Raw genomic sequence first — 20,778 nt, forward strand, 5'->3', positions numbered from 1 at the left:
GCCTCGTCGTAGTGGGAGGGTTGTAAGGCAGCCTGAGAGATTCATGTTTTTGGGAGAGTCTTCGGACTTGATCCCGGGTAAACATGAACCTGATCCCCGGACATATGATGAAGCACTCCAAGATATAGATGAAGTATCTTGGCAAAAGGCAATGAATTCCGAAATAGAATCTATGTATTCTAATAAGGTCTAGGAGCTTGTAGAACCACCTGATGGTGTAAAAGCCATTGGATGCAAGTGGATCTATAAAAGGAAAAGAGGGACAGATGGGAAGGTAGAAACCTTCAAAGCAAGGCTTATTGCGAAAGGGTACACTCAGAAAGAGGGAATCGATTATGAGGAGACCTTTTCGCCGATAGCTATGCTTAAGTCTATCCGGATACTCTTATCCATTGTCACTCATATGGATTATGAGATTTGATAAATGGATGTCAAGACAGCTTTCCTTAACGGAAGTCTTGAAGAAAATATCCATATGAAGCAACCAGAAGGGTTCATTGAAAAGGGCAAAGAGCATCTAGTGTGTAAGCTCAATCGATCCATTTATGGACTGAAGCAAGCTTCAAGATCTTGGAACATCCGGTTTAATGAAGTAATCCAGTCATATGGATTTATTCAGTGTTCGAATGAGTTTTGTGTATACAAGAAGTGTAACAGAAACGTGGTGGTATTTCTTGTACTATAAGTAGATGATATTTTGTTAATTGGCAACAATGTCAAGGTATTATCAGATGTAAGGGTATGGTTGTCCAAACAATTTGATATGAAGGACTTAGGAGAATGTGCACACATTCTTGGGATCAAAGTTATAAGGGATCGCAAGAAAAGAATGTTGTGCCTATCCCAAACTTTATATATAGATACAATCCTTGCTCGTTTTAGCATGCAAAACTCCAAGAAAGGTTTCTTACCTTTTAGGCATGGAGTAGACTTATCTAAAGAGATGTCCCCGAAGACATCAAAGGAGATTGAGGACATGAAGGCAGTTCCTTATGCTTCGGCTGTAGGAAGCCTTATGTATGCAATGCTGTGTACGAGACCTGGTATCTGTTTTACCGTGGGCATGGTTAGCAGATATCAGAGTAACCCTGGACAAGGACATTGGACTACTGTGAAGCATATTTTAAAATACCTGAGAAGGACTAGAGATTATATGCTAGTCTACTAAGCAGACGATTGGCTCCCTGTGGGTTACACGGATTTGGATTTCCAATCAGATAGGGACAATAGTAAGTCTACATCAGGCTATGTGTTTACTCTAGGAGGTGGAGCCATTGCATGGAGGAGTGTTAAGTAGAAATGCGTCTCGGACTCAACCATGGAAGCTGAGTATGTGGCAGCCTTTGAGGCAGCCAAAGAAGCTGTATGGCTCAGGAACTTTCTAATGGACTTAGATGTGATTCCTGGTTTGCCCAAGATCATCACAATTTATTGTGATAATAGCAGTGCAGTTGCAAATTCGAAGGAACCACGAGCCCATAAGGCAAGTAAACATATAAAGCGCAAGTACCACCTGATACGAGACATCGTCAAGCGAGGAGAAGTTGTCGTCGCTAAGATTGCATCAGCAGATAACCTGGCAGATCCTTTCACAAAGGCCCTTCAGGCGAAGTCTTTTGATCGGCATGTGGAGGGGATGAGAATCAGATGTATGGCAACAGATATAGCAGCTTAGTCTTTTAGTATAAGTGGGAGATTGTTAGAGTGTATACTAAAAGCCTAGCTTTTGTAAACATTTATAAAATAATCACATTGGTCAATATGTGTATTTATTTGTTAAATGTAATTGTTCAATTAATTTATATAGTAGACAACATGGAGTGTGGTGTCACACTCAGACGATCATGTTGTCGGTTCTCTATAAATTATAAACAAGTTGCTCGCAACTAAAATGGAAAGAAACAAACCATCAGAATAGTCGTAGTGTAATTAAGTATTAGTTTATCTTGACTAATAAATTACACTGATACACTTTAAGTGTATTGAGTAGGACCATTTAGGTAAGTTCTTTTGTACTGACTTAGTAAAAGAACTAGACCTTAGTTATTATGGAAGTGTGTGCTCTTAATCCTAATATAATAACAAGCACATATATTTAATATTTATTTCTTTGACTTATCAAAGGGTGAGGTTTAGCTCGATAAATCAATATGCCCGATAACTTGGGAAATGATATTACTTATAGTGTGTGTTGTTGATTATAGCAGGAATCTGTGTCCTAGTTATCTAGGTTGAGAATGCCCCCAAGAGGAGCTCATAAGGATTGTCATGTTAAACCCTGCAGGTGGACCTAGTCCGACATGATAATGAAGTTGAGTGGTACTACTCTTGGAGCTAGATATTAATTAGGTGAGTTGTCAGTAACTTACTTAATTAGTTGACATTCGTAATCTTAAACACAGGGAGACTAACACACTCATAATAAGAAGGAGCCCATAATGTAATTTGGGATTGGTGCGGTAGTGCGGTAATAACTCTCTAGTGGAATGAGTTATTATCGATGAACTTGAGTTGTGTGTTCGGTTCGAACACGGGATACTCAAGATCATCAGAAGGCCAAAACCAATTTCTCCTCTAGGTCCCTGTCGTAGCCTCATTAAAGCCTCAAGTCCATCCAAAGAAAGACCCGTCTTGGTGTCCAAGAAGGGGGTCGGCCCATTGCTTGGTGACCAAGCAATGGCCGGCCACATCTCCTCTTAATAGGGTCGACCCTATTTCTTGGTGACCAAGCATGTAGGGGCCACCCACAATTATTTCAAATAGGAGGGGTGTTTTGAATTTTTAAAATCTTCTCTTTGTAGAAAACTATAAGTTTTAAAAGAGAGATTTTAATTTTTAAAAAACTTTCCTTATTTGAATTAGGCCATATGTTTTAATAGAGAGTTTTAAAAGTTTTAAAACTTTCCTTTTTTAACCATCCTCATGGTTTAAGAAAAAAAGGGAGATAAGTTTTAAAATTAAAATTTTCTATCATCATGTTAAAAAAGGAAATTTTGTTAAAAATGTTTTAAATTTTAAAACATGGTTATAATTTTTAGAACTTTCCTTTTTTAACTCCTACTTTTGGAAAGAGAGCTTGTAAATTTTATAAGAGGATTTCTTCTTGTAAAACTTTTAAAAATTATATTTCCTTTATTCCCTTGATGAGGTGGTTGGCCACCTTGCTTGGTGCCCAAGCAAGGGGCCGACCATAATAAAATAATTTAAAATCATCACAAAATCAAATTTGGTGATTGATTCAATCAAGAGGAAAGAAAAGGAAAAATAAATAGGGAAAAGGAAAAACTCTTGGATGATTTTATTTTTGTAAAAAAATTTTCCTTATTTGCCTTGGGTAAGTAATATAAAAGAAGGGGTGAGGGGGCTTCATGAGACACAATTCTTATTCTCTTGCTTGGAGATCATCAAGTGGCCGGCCCTCCCTCTCTTCTCTCTTTTCCCTTTTGTTCTCTTCTCCTTGGTGGTGTTGGTGGCCGAATTTTAGAAGAAGAGGAGAAGCTCTTTTGGGTGGTGTTCATCTTGGAGGATCGTCGCCCACACGACGTCCAAGGCGAGGCGAGGAATACGACAGAAGATCTCGAGGTCATTAGTTTACAAAGAGAATGTGTAACTAGTAGTTTTCTTCTGCATCATACTAGTTATTTTCTTTGTAAGAATTCTAAATACAAAAGACAATTATATCTAGTCTTTTGAATTTATTTTTCGAGTTTGTGTTTTCTTCTTTTTCGAATTTGTGATTCGATTGTTCTTTTTAGTTAACCTAGAGTTATTTAAGGAAATAAATATTAGCTTTCCTTAAAAGGCTTTGCCTAGGTGGTGGTGGTTGCTCCCATATCCAAGAAGGCGATGTGCCTCGCCATGCATTCCTGGAAGCCAAATTTGGAAATTAATATTTATGGAATTAATAACTTAGGTTGATTTGAATCAATAGTGTTAAGTTCCACTTGCTATTCAAATCTAAACCATTAAGAATAGATAAGTTAAATTTGGAATCAATGATGTTAAGTTCCGTCTGCGATTCCTAATTTAACTTCTAAAGAACACAATAGGTTATTTAAAGAAAGGTTCGACACTTGTACAAAAATTTTTGTACAGTGGAACTGGTACGGTTTCCTAGGATTAACCAACACGGGCGCCCCGGGCTGGTCCGGGCGCCCTGGACAGTTTCGTGCGCCCCGGACCCCCAAGTCAACAGATGTTGACTTTTCTTCATCGGGACCTTTGCTCCAGTTTGGTCCGCCTTGGTCCGGGTCTTCTACTCCAAATCCGCTCACTTGGGTGATCTTTGCCATCCGGAATAGGGCTCACCCGAACCTAACTTCCGGTCTTCTCGAGCAGCCTTCCGCCCCGGCTTCTCGTCCCTCGGAATCGCTGCGTGTTTCCTTCTCGTCCACCAGCGTACTCATCCGCAGTCTTTGTCCCTCGGTCGCACCCCGTGCCGACCTTCTCACTAGCTAGGTCTCTTGCTCCCCGAGTAATCTTCCGCTCCGGCTTTCGTCCCTTGGAACCACCGCACGCTTCCTTCTCTTCCGCCGGTGTACTCTTCCGCAGCATCTCGTCCCTCGGACGCACCGCGTGCCTTTCTTCTCGCTAGTTGAATCTTCCGCTCGAGTACCTGTTCTCCTAAGCTCCTGCATACTTAGACACAAGGTTAGAAACACACAGGACCTTACTTAACTTGTTGATCACACCAAAACAACCTTAGGGTTCCAACAATCTCCCCCTTTTTGATGTGATCAACCCAAGTTAAGCTAGGGTCAAAAATAGATATGAATATTAAATAATTTATTTTGCAATAACGTGCAACAAGATAGAAATATTAAATTTCAAAAAAAAGTCCAATTTTCAATTTTCTACCTCCCCTAGACTTATACTTTTTCTTCTCCCCCTTTGATCACATAAAAAATTGGGGTTGCAAGAAAAATCTAAGGGTTGACACTTAGAAAATTTATAAAGATCTATTTAAATGATTTTCTGGAAAATATTTCTAAGTCAAGGAAAATTTCTAAGTCAAGAAAAATTTCTAAGTCATTAAGAACTTTTTAGAAAATTTTGAGACTTTTTGGAAATTTTACAATAATTTTCACAAAAGCAATCTCAAAATATCAGAGAACACTTCTAAGTTAAAAATAACTTTTGGAAAATTTCTAAGTTTTTGTCATGAAAATTAAGAGTTTTCTCAGTAGAAAACTTTATGCATAAATTTTTTTTTTGGAACATGTAGAAATAATTAAAAAATTTTAATTTTAATTTTATTTTATTTTATGCTTTTATCAGAAAGTTTTAAATTTCCATTTTAACTTATTACAATTTCTCAAATTTGAAGTAAGAAAATTTGAACATGCAAGAAAGTTTTAAATTTTCATTTTAACTTATTACAATTTCTTAAATTTGAAGTAAGAAAATTTGAACATGCAAGAAAGTTTTAAATTTTCGTTTTAACTTATTACAATTTCTCAAATTTGAAGTAAGAAAGTTTGAACATGCGAAGAATTGTATCATGTTAATATCTGTTAATAGTTTGTCGAGATACTTTAATCAACAGACTATCTCTTTCAGCTTTAAAGTAACAAATATTAAACATGCAAGAAATTGTATTAACAAAATAATTGGTAAAACTTCATTTGACAATTTTTCTAATTTGTAAGATTCATTCGACAAAATATTTTGTAGTTTGCAAGAATCTTTTGGCAATATTTCTCATTTGTAAAATTCTTTTGACAAAATAATTTGTAATTCGCAAGAATCTTTCGTCAAAACATTTTGTAATTCAAAAAATTCTTTCGATAATATTCTTAATTTGCAAGAAGTGTTCGGTAGTTGATTTTCTAATCCGAAAAACTCTTTCGATGATTCAATTTTTAATTCAAAAAATTCTTTCGGCGACATTTTGATTGATTTAACTAAATGTTCAGAAGGTGGAGACCATACTTGACTTACCTTGTCAGCTGTTGATTCTCCCCCTGTTGAATTGCTTTCTTCTAAAGACTCTCCCCCTTTCTCGATGCTTGTCTCGGTTGAGCTTTCTTCATCTTTAGGTGGGTCTTCTGCTATGATTACTGTTTCAGCAATTTCTTTAGTCTCGGATTCGGCTTCTTCTGATTCTTCATGAATCTTCAAGAACTTTTTCCAAAGTTCTTTTGTGCTTTTGTACTCTCCGACTCTATTGATATCTTCATTTGGTATTACGGTTAGAATGTGAAATTCTGCCCGTCTGTTTGCCATCGATTCGTTACGTTGTTTGTTGGTCCAGAGGCGTAAATTGATTTCTTCTCCATTCGCATTCTTCGGTTCTTCATAACCAAATTTCATTATTGAAAAAAATACCAGACTCAGAGTTTAGATATACCTCCATTTTTTGTTCCCAAACGGCAAACTCCCCATCGAATGCTTGTGGGTAGTCGCTAGCTCCGGCCATCGTTTTGTTGCTTCAGACAGCGGTTAGTCCTTCTGAGGCATCTTGGCTCTGATACCACTTGTAGGACCGTTGGACTGGCTGGAAGGGGGGGTTGTTGGATATCCTGCAAAATCAAAAACAAAAACGAACAACCCTTCCTCGAACTCTTTAAGCTAACACTTGTAAAATAAACAAAGCAGATAAATAAAACATTAAAAAGATGAGGCACAAAATTTACTTGGTTACAACCGATGTGGTTGTTAATCCAAGGAAGGTTAAGCGCACTAGAATACTCCTTCAGGTGGAGAAGCCTCTTACAATGTTGAAGCACAGAAATAGAATCTTAACTCTAAAGCACACAAGCATAGGAATTACAAGTAATGATTTCGTTAAAAAGCTTCTGGACCAAGGCTATATTTATAACTTTGGTCGGGTCCCCCGAAGGGTTCCAGGTGCCCTGGGGGGGATAAAATTTTATCCCCCAACGTTCAGAACGCGTTAGACGTATTCTGGTCAAACATCCTGGTCCGGGCGCCTGGAGGGGTTCCGAGCGCCCCGGGCTGGTCCGGGCGCCCCGGATAGTTCCGGGCGCCCCGAACCCCCCAAGTCAACAGATGTTGACTTTTATCCGTCGGGACCTTTGCTCCGGTTTGATCCGCTTCGGTCCTGGTCTTCTACTCCGGATCCGCTCACTTAGGTGATCTCTGCCATCCGGAATAGGGCTCACCCAAACCCAACTTTCGGTCTTCTCGAGCAGCCTTCCGCCCCGGCTTCTCGTCCCTCGGAATCGCTGCGTGTTTCCTTCTCATCCACCAGCATACTCATCCGCAGTCTTCGTCCCTCGGTCGCACCCCATGCCGACCTTCTCACTAGCTGGGTCTCTTGCTCCTCGAGCAATCTTCCGCTCTAGCTTTCGTCCCTCGGAACCACCGCACGCTTCCTTCTCGTCTGTCGGTGTACTCTTCCCAGCATCTCGTCCCTCAGACACACCGCGTGCCGTCCTTCTCGCTAGCTGCATCTTCCGCTCGAGTACCTGTGCTCCTAAGCTCTTGCACACTTAGACACAAGGTTAGAAACACAGAGGACCTAACTTAACTTGTTAATCACACCAAAACAACCTTAGGGTTCTAACATAGTATTGGTATTTAGTTAGACTTCCTACATGTTCATAAGGATGGAGGTAAGGAGATGAACAATGCATAGGGACATTAACTAGGATCATAGTGAAACCAAACTTCTAGAATCATTCCCCCAATCACTCTTTCCCTCTCTCTACTTTCTTTTCTCTTCTCTCACTCTCTCCTTCTCTCTCTTGCTCACAAGCTTTCAACCTTCTCCCAACTTTCGATCGTCTAGATAACTTTCTTTCTGACATCTCTAGTGCTGCTTAATCAATAGTCCCTATGGACTCGACAATGTTTTATATTATTGATGATATTTCCATGTACTTATGGATTCGTATCAAGTTTTTAGCAACGTTGCCAGGGACTATTTCTATTTAACATTAGTTGATTAACATATGAGTTATTCTAGGTTTGTTAATAGATTTTCATTTTATTATTTTTTTTATTTCTGCATTTATTTTTCTAGTCATTAGTTTATAGTTCAAATTTTCCTTTCCTTAATTTCTGCATTTTCTTTCTTGTTCTTAATTCTGTAATTTTGTTTTGTTTTGTTTAATTTTTATATTTTTGTTTATCTATGATCACTAACATGCCAAGCATGCCTTTAAGAAAATTTTCTGCACATATTTTTGCAAGATTTATGTCTCCCATTGTGCAACCTCATTAAAAAGAAAAAAAAATCCCAACTAGACCTAGGGTTAATTACCATCATACAAGGTCATAAATTTGGAGGAGAAATATGAAAAAACCCTTATCTACACCTTGAGACATTCCTAGAATATTGCAACATGGTAAACTGTGAAGGAGTGTTAGCGGATGCAGTTCATTTAATGGCATTCCCTTTCAATATCAAAGACAGGATAAAGACTTGGTTTTATTCTCTCATTCCTTAAAACATTACAAGTTGGGAACAATTAGAATAGTAATTTTTGAATCATTTTTTCCCTCCAAGTAGAACATTTTACATGAGGAATTGCATCACAAACTTTGCTCAGACAAATGGAGAATCACTATTTGAAGCATGGGATAGATTCAAGAATTCATTAAGATAGTGTCCTCACCATTGTTTAGAAAGATGGCTGACAGTGCACATATTTTACATGGGGATTTTTTTTTCAGATAAGTCTTATTAGATTCATTAGCTGGAGGTTCTTTTATGAACAAAAGTTTGGATGAAGCATATGTATTAATTGATTAAGTGACATTGAACCTCCAAGAATAGCCAAACAAAAGTTGGATGGAACCTCCCTCAATAATTCAAGAAGTAGGAGCCAAGAATGCAAGTGTGCCTGTTAAACAAGATATTTTGCAACCATATAAAAATGTTGAAAATCATGAAGAAATCAACATAAAACCACAGAACAAGGGGTTCAAATAGTTAGAGGCTAAGATAAATAGCTTGACTTCAAAATGGTTCAAACATCACCTCCCTCGCACCCAAACAAGGTCTAGTAAGCCTTGTAATGATATCAAGTTGAGAAGTAGTTTGTATATCAAGGAACATCAGGGGAAAAATGGGTATGAATATAAGGAAAGGAACACAAGAGAACCACAAAGACTCACCTCCATCACTCCACCAGTCCCATTTCCTTAACGGTTGATGCAGTCAAGTCTAGATCATGAATTTGAACCACCACCGCGAACTCTACAACCAATGCTTCCACCGAGAACATATGCACCACTAATCCCTTCTCCACAAAGGTAGGTGATGATGGTGACCAAAGAGGAGTTCAGCAAATTCTATGATGATAATTGAATTGCATGCAAATTTGTTGATTTAATTCAAGATGATGAATTTTCTATGATGATGAAGTAGCAACTTGCAAATTTGTTAGGATACTTAACAATGAAGATTTTTATGATGAGGATGATCAGTTTGAAATTTCTGATGAAGTTGTAAAATACAGTACTCCAAATATTAATTAAATAATAAGGTTAAATAGAGGAATAATCTTAACGGAATTTTTCAAAATTTTTAGAAATTTTCTGAGAATTTTTCGGAGGCCGCATGGTGTAGGTTACGGGGATAAATATTGGACCACGGGAAAGCTTGTTTAAGTTACCCCACTTGAAGAGGAAAAATTTTATTTTTCTTTTCCTTCTTCCCTTTTCTTTTTCTTCTCTTCATTGCCGAACCCATGCCCTAATCCTCCCGATCACCGTCCCTTCTTCTCCCTCACACGGCGACGAACCCGATCACCTTACCCTCTCGCGACGTCTCTTCTCCCTTGCCTACAAAACTGCCGGCCAAGGAGAAGCCTCAAGCCTCTCTCTTCTCCCCGCGTCATCTTCCCCTTCTCCTTTATCTTATTCTCTCCCCTCCACCCCGATGCATTCCCTTTGTCTCTATGTCTTCACTGCAATTCGTCACCGTGTGCTGACAGCCGACGTTGTCGTTCATCCACGCGAGTAGCCGACGCCGAGGTTCCTTTTCCTTATTCTCCTTTCTCCCTCACTGTGGTCCCGTCTTTATTGCTACCCCAACCCATAATTTCGAGTTTTCCCTATTAATTCCTTCTTCTCTAGTTTCTATAGCCGGTTGTTGAGGTTTCTGCCGAAGAGGGAAACTGCCAGCACTAAGATACGGTAAGTCTGTTGGATTTGGGTTTCAGATTTGGTATAGGATGTTGTGCTAACCGATTGGATGTCTCTGGTTGCAGTTTTAGTGTAGCTTCGGTCAAGAATCTGTGAGAGTAAGTACTTTCGGCTAGCAATTTCTAGCAGTAAGGTTCATCGGCAGTGAATCCACAAGGGAGCATCTAAGATCTGGGTGAGTGTTGGCATTGATCTATGTTTTAGCTTAACTTGTTGTGACTAGGAAGGTTTAGGGTTAATTAATCCACTTTGATTGTGAAATTATTGGGGATAATTAACCCAATTGGATTAATGGGAATTAGCTATGTGGGTTCTTGTGGTTTGATTCATAATGAAGTAGATTGGTAATTAAGAGATGGAATGGTTATTGGTTTAAGAAAAAGGATTAGTGGATGAGTTGATATTGTAAAATACCGAAAAAGGATGATTAACCATAAGGGAATTTTTCAAAATTTTTAAAAAATTTTTGGGAATTTTTCGGAGCCCGTATGGTGTAGGTTACGGGGATAGATATTGGGCCCCCGAAAAAGCCTGTTTAGGATACCCCATTTAAGCGAGGAAAAGTTAGATTTTTCCTTTTGTTTTTCTTTGTTTTCTATTCCTCTCCTTCTCCCGATGTCGAGCAGCGCCGAAGATTCCTTCTTTTCCTCTTCGTGTGAAGACAACTCGGAGCCACCCGAGCAGCGCTGCACCTCTGCCCTAGCGCCGACCACCTCCTCTGCCCAACATCGTTGCTTCTGCCACCTTCTCCAATCATCATCCAATGCCGAGCTTTCTTCCCGATTTAGTGAAATCGTGCCCTACCTCCGACCACGCGAGTGCAAGGGATGCAGATCCATCTCAAGCAACTCGATCACCTTCCTTCATCCTTGCGAGCACTGTGGTCTTCAATCTATCACCAGCAGACATGGGCCTATCGTCGACACTGCACGACCTTCTGTTCTCTACACCGCTGAGAATTGGATTAAGGCTAGGAAATGAAGGCAGTGGGAAGAAAGAGTAAACCTCTGTTGTCGGTGTGTACCACCATCAACCACTTACGGATTTAGGTAAGTTATGCTCTTGATCTCTAAGTTTTCAAAAACCCTAATTGCCTACTGGTTGGATGCGGAAGCAACTCATGGATATGTTGATTGATTTCTAGGTTTGGTATCAACAAGATTAAGCTGTTGTTGGAGATGAGGAATCTAATCATTATTTATACACTTAGGTGAGCATGTTCAATGATTTTATTTGGATTCCTATTGAGGATGATCTATTCTGTACAGATTCTGTATAGGTTATTAGATTACATCTAATTGGAAATCTTCATCGGAACTAGGATTTTAAATATAAAGGAAGGATAAGATTATTAAATAGGTTTGGAGATTTTTATTTAGCTATATAGCTAAATACATTATGTTTGATATCACAGGACTTTGATTCGAGACGGTGTTACGACGAGGGATCTATTTCAGATCTGATCCTCCTATTAGAGGCGGGTACCTTGACTTATCTATTTTGATATGTCATATTGATATGCTTAGTAATATTTAACAAGCAGTAATATTTATGTTTATTTTTGCATCGGTATGTCATTATCTATTACTTGAGCATGCTGTATTTATTTCCTATTGTTGGATACATGTTCTTTTGATTATATATGACCTTAAGGTAATGACATACCATACCATATTATGTTCAGGACATTGATCTATTTTACCATACCCGACCTGTGTACCTAGATCATATTATTTTATCCATATATCTTTTGGTACACATTTTGGTAGAGATGGATAGGATCAAGATATTTCCATCCTTAGTGTCATGAATCATCTCGCATGATTTCATGCAGTACGATTGTGGGCTTCATTATTATTGAGCACATCTCCAGTTACTTGAATCTGTACACACAACCACTCACTAGTTAGTGGTTTCTATCAGGCAGGGTGTGTTGCAGCAGGTTGCTCTGTCAAGGGCTTCGTTGGTCCACTCATGGGTAGTGTAACGTAGCGTTGTAGCTGGACAGGAATCCCTCCTCCGGATTGGCTCAGGGAGATGAGAACATTGAGCTCCCCCACTTATGATTTGGGGTAAGGAGGATAGGTGTACTCCGACAACATCCCGTCCAGTCGGTCACTTAGGAGCAGTGATGGCAGAGTGCACAATTGTCACAACCCTACCCACTCGGTCTCATCATCGTGTGTGAGATGGCTAACTGGTAGTAGGAGTGACCAGGACATGTCATTGGCATCATACGCATTGATGCATTTATTGCTTGTGTTTGCCACACTTATTTGCTGCATATTTGGTGGATGCATATGTTTGACATATATACAGGGTTTATGATACTCTCGGTCTGACGACCTTGTTATCCCTATACTTAGGTCCTAGTTAGTACAGATACTTCTGTTCCTTACAGTTTGGCATTTTTCATATGATATATATATCCAGGAGACTGTACGCATATTTATTATTAGCTGTTATTTCTTACTATGCATGTCAGAAGTTACTCGCTTAGGAGTTGACTCACTCCGTCGATATTACTATTTCAGGTTGACGCTGTCCGGAGATCTCCAGTCACTAGTCCCCCTGTAGATTGCAAGGATGTTGTTTGGTCTTTTGGTTTTCTTATTATACTATCCAGACTATGTTTTAGACTTGTTCTGGTTTTTCTCTATGGATATTGTATGGTTTTTCTTTATTTTTCGATGGGGTTTTATTTGGATATGTTCTGCTACATGTCTGCTTGGATGACAGAAGAGGTGAGTCGATTGTATTTGCGTGGTTGTGATTTGAGTTTTATGGGCGTAGTTGAGTAGAATATAAGATTTGAGTTTTATGGGTATAATTGAGTAGGATATTTGAGATGATTTCCTTATCGTTGCTTTAGTTTGGTTTGTTTACTATTATACTGTGTGGTTGTCACTCTTATTTTATTGTATGTTTTCGGCCGTGTGTGGATATGTTGTAGAAAGTTTCAGATTGTCACCCATACAGGGGAGATGTTGTCGAAATTTCTTCTGGCAGGGACTCTCTCGGGGCGTGACAATTTATTTGGTATCAGAGACAGGTTTGCGAGTCAAACTAGTACTTTTGGATTTGTATGGATTTTTTTTATGTTCATGTTTTGGAATTCGGTTTCGGATTTGTATGGATTTTCGTCGATTTTTCTCATTTTGAAATTTTTGAGGTCAAAAAGGGGGGCTGGACAGCGACGGAACATCTCCAGACGGCATATAGGTATGATGTTTAATTTTATAGTGTGATACTTGAAGTAATATCTACGTCATAATTTAACAGATATGAGACAAGGTGCAGTGCTCCCGTGCCGAGATGTGGTGCAAGACGGCCACGTAAGAGGATGTTGGAGTCCTTGGCAGCACAGTCGCCATAGACATTTACGGGGGTTGAGCCTATCGGTCAGGCATAGACTCTTTACGGTGTTGCAGGCGCGTCGAGCTCCTAGACCCCGATTGCTCCTTTAGAGGTACCTACCTCAGCTGCACCCGTTATACCCACCCCTACAGTATTTATGGTACCACCAGTGGTACCACTGGCATACCCGGCACCTGCTTCGGTCGAGCCCACGGTGTATCTGGTACCACCACCCACCGTACCTTTAGCCGCGCCCACCTATGTTGACCCTGCAATGCCACCAATGGCACCTGCACCAGCCTATACAGCAACACTGGGGATGCCTCCCCCGACCTATCCAGCGGTACCACCTGTAGTACCAGCTCTAGTGGTTCCACTAGTTCCTATAGCTGTCCCTACTCATCACACTGATATAGTTGCGACATGAGCTCAGATCCCAACTTTGGTAGAGTTGATGAAAAGTCGATTCACCCTTTTCCATAGATAGACCAATCCGAGTGTGGCCCAGCCCTAGATAGAGACCATGGAGTGGACCTTTTTCTATATGGCTTGCTCCGAGTGGGAGAAAGAAGAGCTGGTTGCTTTCCATTTACGAGATGAGGCTGATATCTTGTGAGATACGCAGCGTTCCATCATAGGCGAGCCGAATATCACCTGGGCGAGATTCAGAGAGGCTTTTGAGAGCTGGTACTTATCACGGGCATATCAAATGACTCGCCGACAGGATTTTCTAAGTCTATAGTAGAACAACCATTCGGTGACAGAGTACAATGCTGAGTTTAATTGGTTGGCCAGGTTTTGTCCATAATTATTTGCTGAGGATAGATCCCGCATGCTATAGTTTATTCAGGGACTGGATGGACATATGCAAGTAAAGCTTGTCGGTTTTGGGAGTTCATCCTATTTAGAGACGTTGGACAGAGCCCTCATGATTGAGTCAGCTTAGCTGAGAGTGTTTCCGGATAGGAAAAGGAAGCAGACAGGTCAAACATCAGGACACATCCAGCAGCCACAGGCTATTGGACAACAGCAGAGTGGTTGTAGTCGGCCAGGTCAAGGTACTTCTGGGGATTCGGGGCAGCCTCAGAAGTCAAGGCGATCTTCATCAGGATGTTCCCGATCTTCTCACCAGAATTGGAAACAACCCGCCAGTGACACTCACTGCACCAGATGTGGGTCCAGAGACCACCTCACCACAACCTGCTCCTTGGGATAGTCGGTTTTCTATTATTGCAAACTACTCGAGCACCTAGCTGAGATTGTTCGCTGAAGGCCCAGCATAGGACATCCGGAGTGTCTAGTCATAGGGGACATCCCAGTCAGACATGGATTTATCGAGGAGGGCGGAGAGCCCAATCTTTGCATAGCCAGCAGAGGACAACTCCCTCGACAGCAGCTGCATATGGCATGCATGGACAGGAGCACTCCAGTGCCCTTATGGTACCACAGGATTCTGATGTGGGACCTCAGTATCAGCTGCAGCCCCAGCCACTGGTTCAGTACCAGTCACAGCCTCAGTCCCTAGTCCAGTATCAGCCGCAGCCGCAACCACTGGTCCAGTACCAGTCACAACCCTAGCCGCCAGTCCAGTATCAGTCGCAGCCTACATATTCGTCTCTGCCTCAGTATTCGACACCATCACAGTGCCAGACTCAAACTCAGGCGCAACAGCCTTTGGCAGCACTACCACCTCCACCACCGCCAGAGATTGGACGTATACACAGTTACCAGAGAGGATGCATAGCGGGCCAACGGATCCATTTTCCGTGGTATGATTTTACTTTATGCATTATCCGCTGATATGCTGATAGATACTGGTAGCACACATTCTTTTATTTCCTGTGCCTTTATGAGGGACATAGGTAGACTACCTACTCTTAGACCGCAGCGACTGAATGTCTCTCTACCATCCGGTGATACTTTGGATGTCATCCAGGAGGTCAAAGGTTGCCCGTTAGATTTTGGCAACATAATACTTACGGTAGATCTTTTAGTACTGGAAGTGGTCGAGTTTGATATTATTCTTGGCATGAATTGGCTGTCAGCATATCATGCCACTATTGATTTCCAGACGAGGGTGGCCATATTTCGGCCTCCGAACCAACCCTCGTGGGATTTCACTAGTATTAATTACGATGACATATCGATCATTTCAGCTGCTGACACATGACTGTCAGGGTGTTCTGTTATCTTTGATTAATACTGAAGATGATAGTAGTTTTCAACTCTCCGACGTTCCGGTAGTCCGAGAGTATCCGGATGTATTTCCATAGGAGCTACCAGGCTTGCCTCCCAGAAGGTAAGTGGAGTTTGCTATTGAGTTGATTCCGAGAATTGTGCTGACATCGAAAGCTCCTTATCGTATGACACCAAAAGAGTTGAACGAACTAAAGGTTCAACTCCAGGAGCTTTTAGATAGGGGATTTATACGCCCTAGTGCTTCTCCGTGGGGTTCTTCGATATTATTTGTCAAGAAAAAGGATGATACTCTAAGTTTGTGTATAGATTATAGACAGCTGAATGCAGTGACCATCAGAAATAAGTACCCCTTACCTCGGATCAAGGATTTATTTGATCAGCTCAGAGGTACATCAGTGTATTCTAAGATTGATCTGCGGTCCGGATATCATCAGCTGAGAGTCAAAGAATCTAATATTCAGAAGACAACATTCTGTACCAGATACGACCATTATAAGTTTTTGGTAATGACATTTGGGCTTACCAATGCTCCAGTGGTATTTATGGATTTGAATAACTGCGTCTTCCTGGAGTATCTTGATCAGTTTGTTATCGTTTTCATCGATGGCATATTGGTTTACTCGCGTTCCGAGGAGGAACATGCGCAGCATCTTCGCACAGTCTTGGAGAATCTTCGACGACATCAACTATATGCAAAGTTCAGCAAGTGTGCTTTCTGGCTATCTTCAGTCGGTTTTCTGGGTCATGTGGTCTCTAGCCGAGGTATTTTAGTAGACCCTCAGAAGATCGAGGCTGTCACCAGTTGGGAGCAGTCGAAATCAGTATAGGAGATCCATAGTTTTTTGGGGCTGGCAGGATATTACAGATGTTTTGTTGAGGGTTTCTCCCGTATAGCTATGCCACTGATACGCTTGACCAAGAAAGGCGTGAAGTTCATGTGGTCCGAGGCCTGTGAGACTAGCTTCCAGGAGCTGGAGCGGAGATTAGTGATAACTCCGGTGTTGGTTTTGTCCGCTGGAGAGGATGGATTCATACTTTACACTAACGCATCTCTTCAGGGTTTGGGCACTATTCTGATGCAGCACGACAGAGTAGTCTCCTATGCTTCTCGTCAGTTGAAGGAGCATGAGAAGAACTACCCTGTAGCTAGCTGCCATCATCTTTGCTTTGAAGATTTGGTGACATCATCTGTACGACATTACCTTTGAGATTCTCACGGATCATAAGAATCTCAAATATATTTTTACCCAGAAGAAACTTAATCTCCAGCAGAGGAGATGGATGGAGTTCATGAAGGATTACTATTGTACCATTAGCTATCACCCGGGGAAAGCTAATGTGGTTGCCGATGCACTCAGCAGGAAGTCCAGAGGGACTTTGGCTTGCCACCGAGCTTTAGTCACGAACTTGATTCAGGGTTTCTCCGAGTTGGGCCTTGAGGAGCAAGGACAGACAGAGCGAGGTGTTTTGGTTACTATGGTTGCTTAGTCGTCGATCAGGACGAGGATCCGAGAGGCCCAGGACAGTGATCAACATTTTCAATTCATTGGCAGCCAGATAGCTTCCGGGCAGCAGACAGAGTTCACTCGAGATGATGCGGGTGTTATATATTTTCGAGGTCGATTATGTGTATGTCCATCTCACCCGGTCAGGGAGGAGTTACTTTAGGAGGCTCATCATTTCTGATTTGCTATCCACCCAGGTGGGACCCGCATGTATAGGGATTTAAGGCGTTCCTACTGGTGGAACGACATGAAGAAAGACATTGCGAAATTCGTAGCTAGATGTCTTGTCTGTCAGCAGGTGAAGCTTGAGCACCAGAGACCTGCCGGATTACTTTAGCGGATTCCTATTCCTAAGTGGAAATGGGAACACATTACCATGGATTTTGTGGTGGATTTGCCTAGGACACGACGAGGCCATGACGCAATTTAGGTAATCGTTGATCGATTAACCAAATCGGCGCACTTCTTAGCGATCCAGAAGACTGATTCCCTGTATCGATTGGCAGATCTGTATTGCCGGGAGATCATCATATTACATGGTGTTCCTTTGAGTATTATTTTGGATAGGGGCCCTCGGTTCACGTCCCGATTCTGGCAGAGTCTGCAGCAGGCCTTGGGCACTTAGCTTCGTTTCAGTACAACTTTCCATCTGCAGTCAGATGGACAGTTAGAGCTGACCATTCAGACTCTAGAGGAATTGCTGAGGTCTTGTGTATTAGATTTTGGAGACAGTTGGGAGGACCATCTGCCATTGATAGAGTTCGCCTACAACAACAGCTTTCATTCGGCTATCCAGATGGCACCGTTTGAAGCGTTGTATGGTAGGCCTTGTTGGACACCCACCCTCTGGAAGGAGGTTGGGGAGGCCTAGCTGCTAGGGCCTCATAGAGCTCAGCAGGAGGCAGAGTTGGTCCATACTATCAGACAAAGGATGTCAGAGGCACAGGACCGCTAGAAGAGTTATGCTGATCGGAGACGGAGACCCCTGGAGTTTTCTACTGGTGACCATGTTTTTCTGCGAGTCTCACCCACGATGGGGTGAAGAGATTTTGCTTCAGAGGTAAGCTAGCTCCATGATACATTGGACCTTTCTAGATCTTGGAGAGGATTGGAGCGGTAGCTTATCGTCTGGCACTACCACCGTCCCTAGCAGGCGTTCACAACGTATTCCATGTGTCTATGCTGAGGAAATGTATATCCGACCCGGCACATGTGCTGACAGATATCTCAGTTCCTATTCAGCCTGACGTTACCTACAAGGAGGTTCCGGTATGAATTCTGGACCGAAAAGAGCGTCAGCTGCAGAACAAAATTATCCGACTAGTTAAAGTTAGATGGCAGCATCATTCGGACGAGTAGGCTACCTAGGAGCTCGAGGATATGATCCGAGCTCAATACCCCCATCTTTTCACTTGAGGTATGTGGGTTAAATTTACCATTCAGCATTTATACTCTTTATCTTTTGCTAGTACTTGCTGATGGTAAATAGTAAAATTTGGGGACCAAATTTTTATTAGTGGGGGAGAATGTAAAATATCAAAAAAGGGCGAATAACCATAAGGGAATTTTCTGAAATATTTAGAAATTTTCTAGAAATTTTTCAGAGCCCGTATGGCGTAGGTTACGTGGATAGATATTGGGCCCCCGAAAAAGCCTGTTTAGGATACTCTATTTAAGCGAGGAAAAGTTGGATTTTTCCTTTTGTTTTTCTTTGTTTTCTATTCCTCTCCTTCCCCCGACGTCGAGCAGCGCCGAAGCTTCCTTCTTTTCCTCTTCGTGTGAAGACAACTCGGAGCCACCCGAGCAGCGCCGCACCTCTGCCCTAGCGCCGACCACCTCCTCTGCCCAACATCGTTGCTTCCGCCACCTTCTCTAATCATCGTCCAATACCAAGCTTTCTTCCCGATTTAGTGAAATCATGCCCTACCTCCAACCACACGAGCGCAAGGGATGCAGATCCATCTCAAGCAACTCGATCACCTTCCTTCATCCTTGCGAGTGTTGTGGTCTTCAATCTATCATCGACAGACATGGGCCTATCGTCGACACTGCATGCCCTTCTGTTCTCTACACCGCTGAGAATCGGATTAAGGCTAGGAAGTGAAGGCAGTGGGAAGCAACAATAAACCTCTATTGTCGGTGTGTACCACCATCAACCACTTGCGGATTTAGGTAAGTTATGCTCTTGATCTTTAAGATTTCAAAAACCCTAATTGCCTACTGGTTGGATGCAGAAGCAACTCTAGGTTTGGTATCAACGGGATTAAGCTGTTGTTGGAGATGAGGAATCTGATCATTATTCATACACTTAGGTGAGCATGTTCAGTGATTTTATTTGGATTCCTATTGAGGATGATCTGTTCTGTACAGATTCTATATAGGTTATTAGATTACATCTGGGTTGATCTAATTGGAAATCTTCATCGGAACTATGATTTTAAATACAAAGAAAGGATAAGATTATTAAATAGGTTTGGAGATTTTTATTTAACTATATAGCTAAATACATTATGTTTGATATCACAGGACTTTGATTCGAGACGGTGTCTCGACGAAGGATTTATTTCAGATACGATCCTCTTATTGGAGGCGGGTACCTTGACTTATCTATTTTGATATGTCATATTGATATGCTTAGTAATATTTAACAAGTAGTAATATTTATGTTCATTTTTGCATCGGTATTTCATTATCTATTACCTGAGCATGCTGTATTTATTTCCTGTTGTTGGATACATGTTCCTTTGATTATATGTGACCTTAAGGTAATGACATACCATACCATATTATGTTCAGGACATTATTTTTTTTACCATCCCCGACCTATGTACCTAGATCATATTATTTGATCCATATATCTTTTGGTACACATTTTGGTAGAGATGGAAAGGATCAGGATATTTCCATCCTTAGTGTCATGCATCATCTCGCATGATTGCATGTTGTGTGATTGTTGGCTCCATTATTGTTGAGCACATCGCCAGTTACATGGATCTACACACACAACCACTCACTAGTTAGTGGTTTCTATCAGGCAGGGTGTGTTGCAGCAGGTTACTCTGTCAAGGGCTCCGTTGGTCCACTCATGGGTAGTGTGACGCAGCGTTGTAGCTGGACAGGGATCCCTCCTTTGGACTGGCTCAGGGAGATGAGAGCATTGAGCTCCCCCACTTATGATTTGGAGTAAGGAGGATAGGTGTACTCTGACAACATCCCGTCCATTCGGTCACTCAGGAGCAGTGAAGGCAGAGTGCACGATTGTCACAACCCTACCCACTCAGTCTCACCATCGTGTGTGAGACGGCTGACTAGAAGTAGGAGTGTCTAGGACATGTCATTGGCATCATACATATTGAAGTATTTATTTCTTGTGTTTGCTGCACTTATTTGCTGCATATTTGGTGGATGCATATGTTTGACATGCATACAGGATTTATGATACTCTCGGTCTGACGACCTTACTATCCCTATACCTAGGTCCTGGTCAGTACAGATACTCTTGTTCCTTACATTTTAACATTTTTCATATGATATATATATCCAGGAGATTGTACGCATATTTATTATTAGTTGTTATTTCTTACTATGCATATTAGTAGTT

The 20,778-nt window shown here is 41.3% G+C and overlaps 1 non-coding gene across 1 annotated transcript; it reads right to left on the minus strand.

Annotated features, from left to right (window-relative positions):
* Positions 1-8,484: 8,484 nt before the first annotated feature.
* Positions 8,485-8,590, minus strand: LOC122028308. Its single transcript, XR_006124715.1, has one exon. It is a non-coding gene; the product is annotated as a small nucleolar RNA R71 (small nucleolar RNA).
* Between the last annotated feature and the right edge of the window lie 12,188 nt (positions 8,591-20,778).

This window comes from Zingiber officinale, chromosome 10A, assembly GCF_018446385.1.
Source record: "Zingiber officinale cultivar Zhangliang chromosome 10A, Zo_v1.1, whole genome shotgun sequence".
Classification (NCBI taxonomy): domain Eukaryota; kingdom Viridiplantae; phylum Streptophyta; class Magnoliopsida; order Zingiberales; family Zingiberaceae; genus Zingiber; species Zingiber officinale.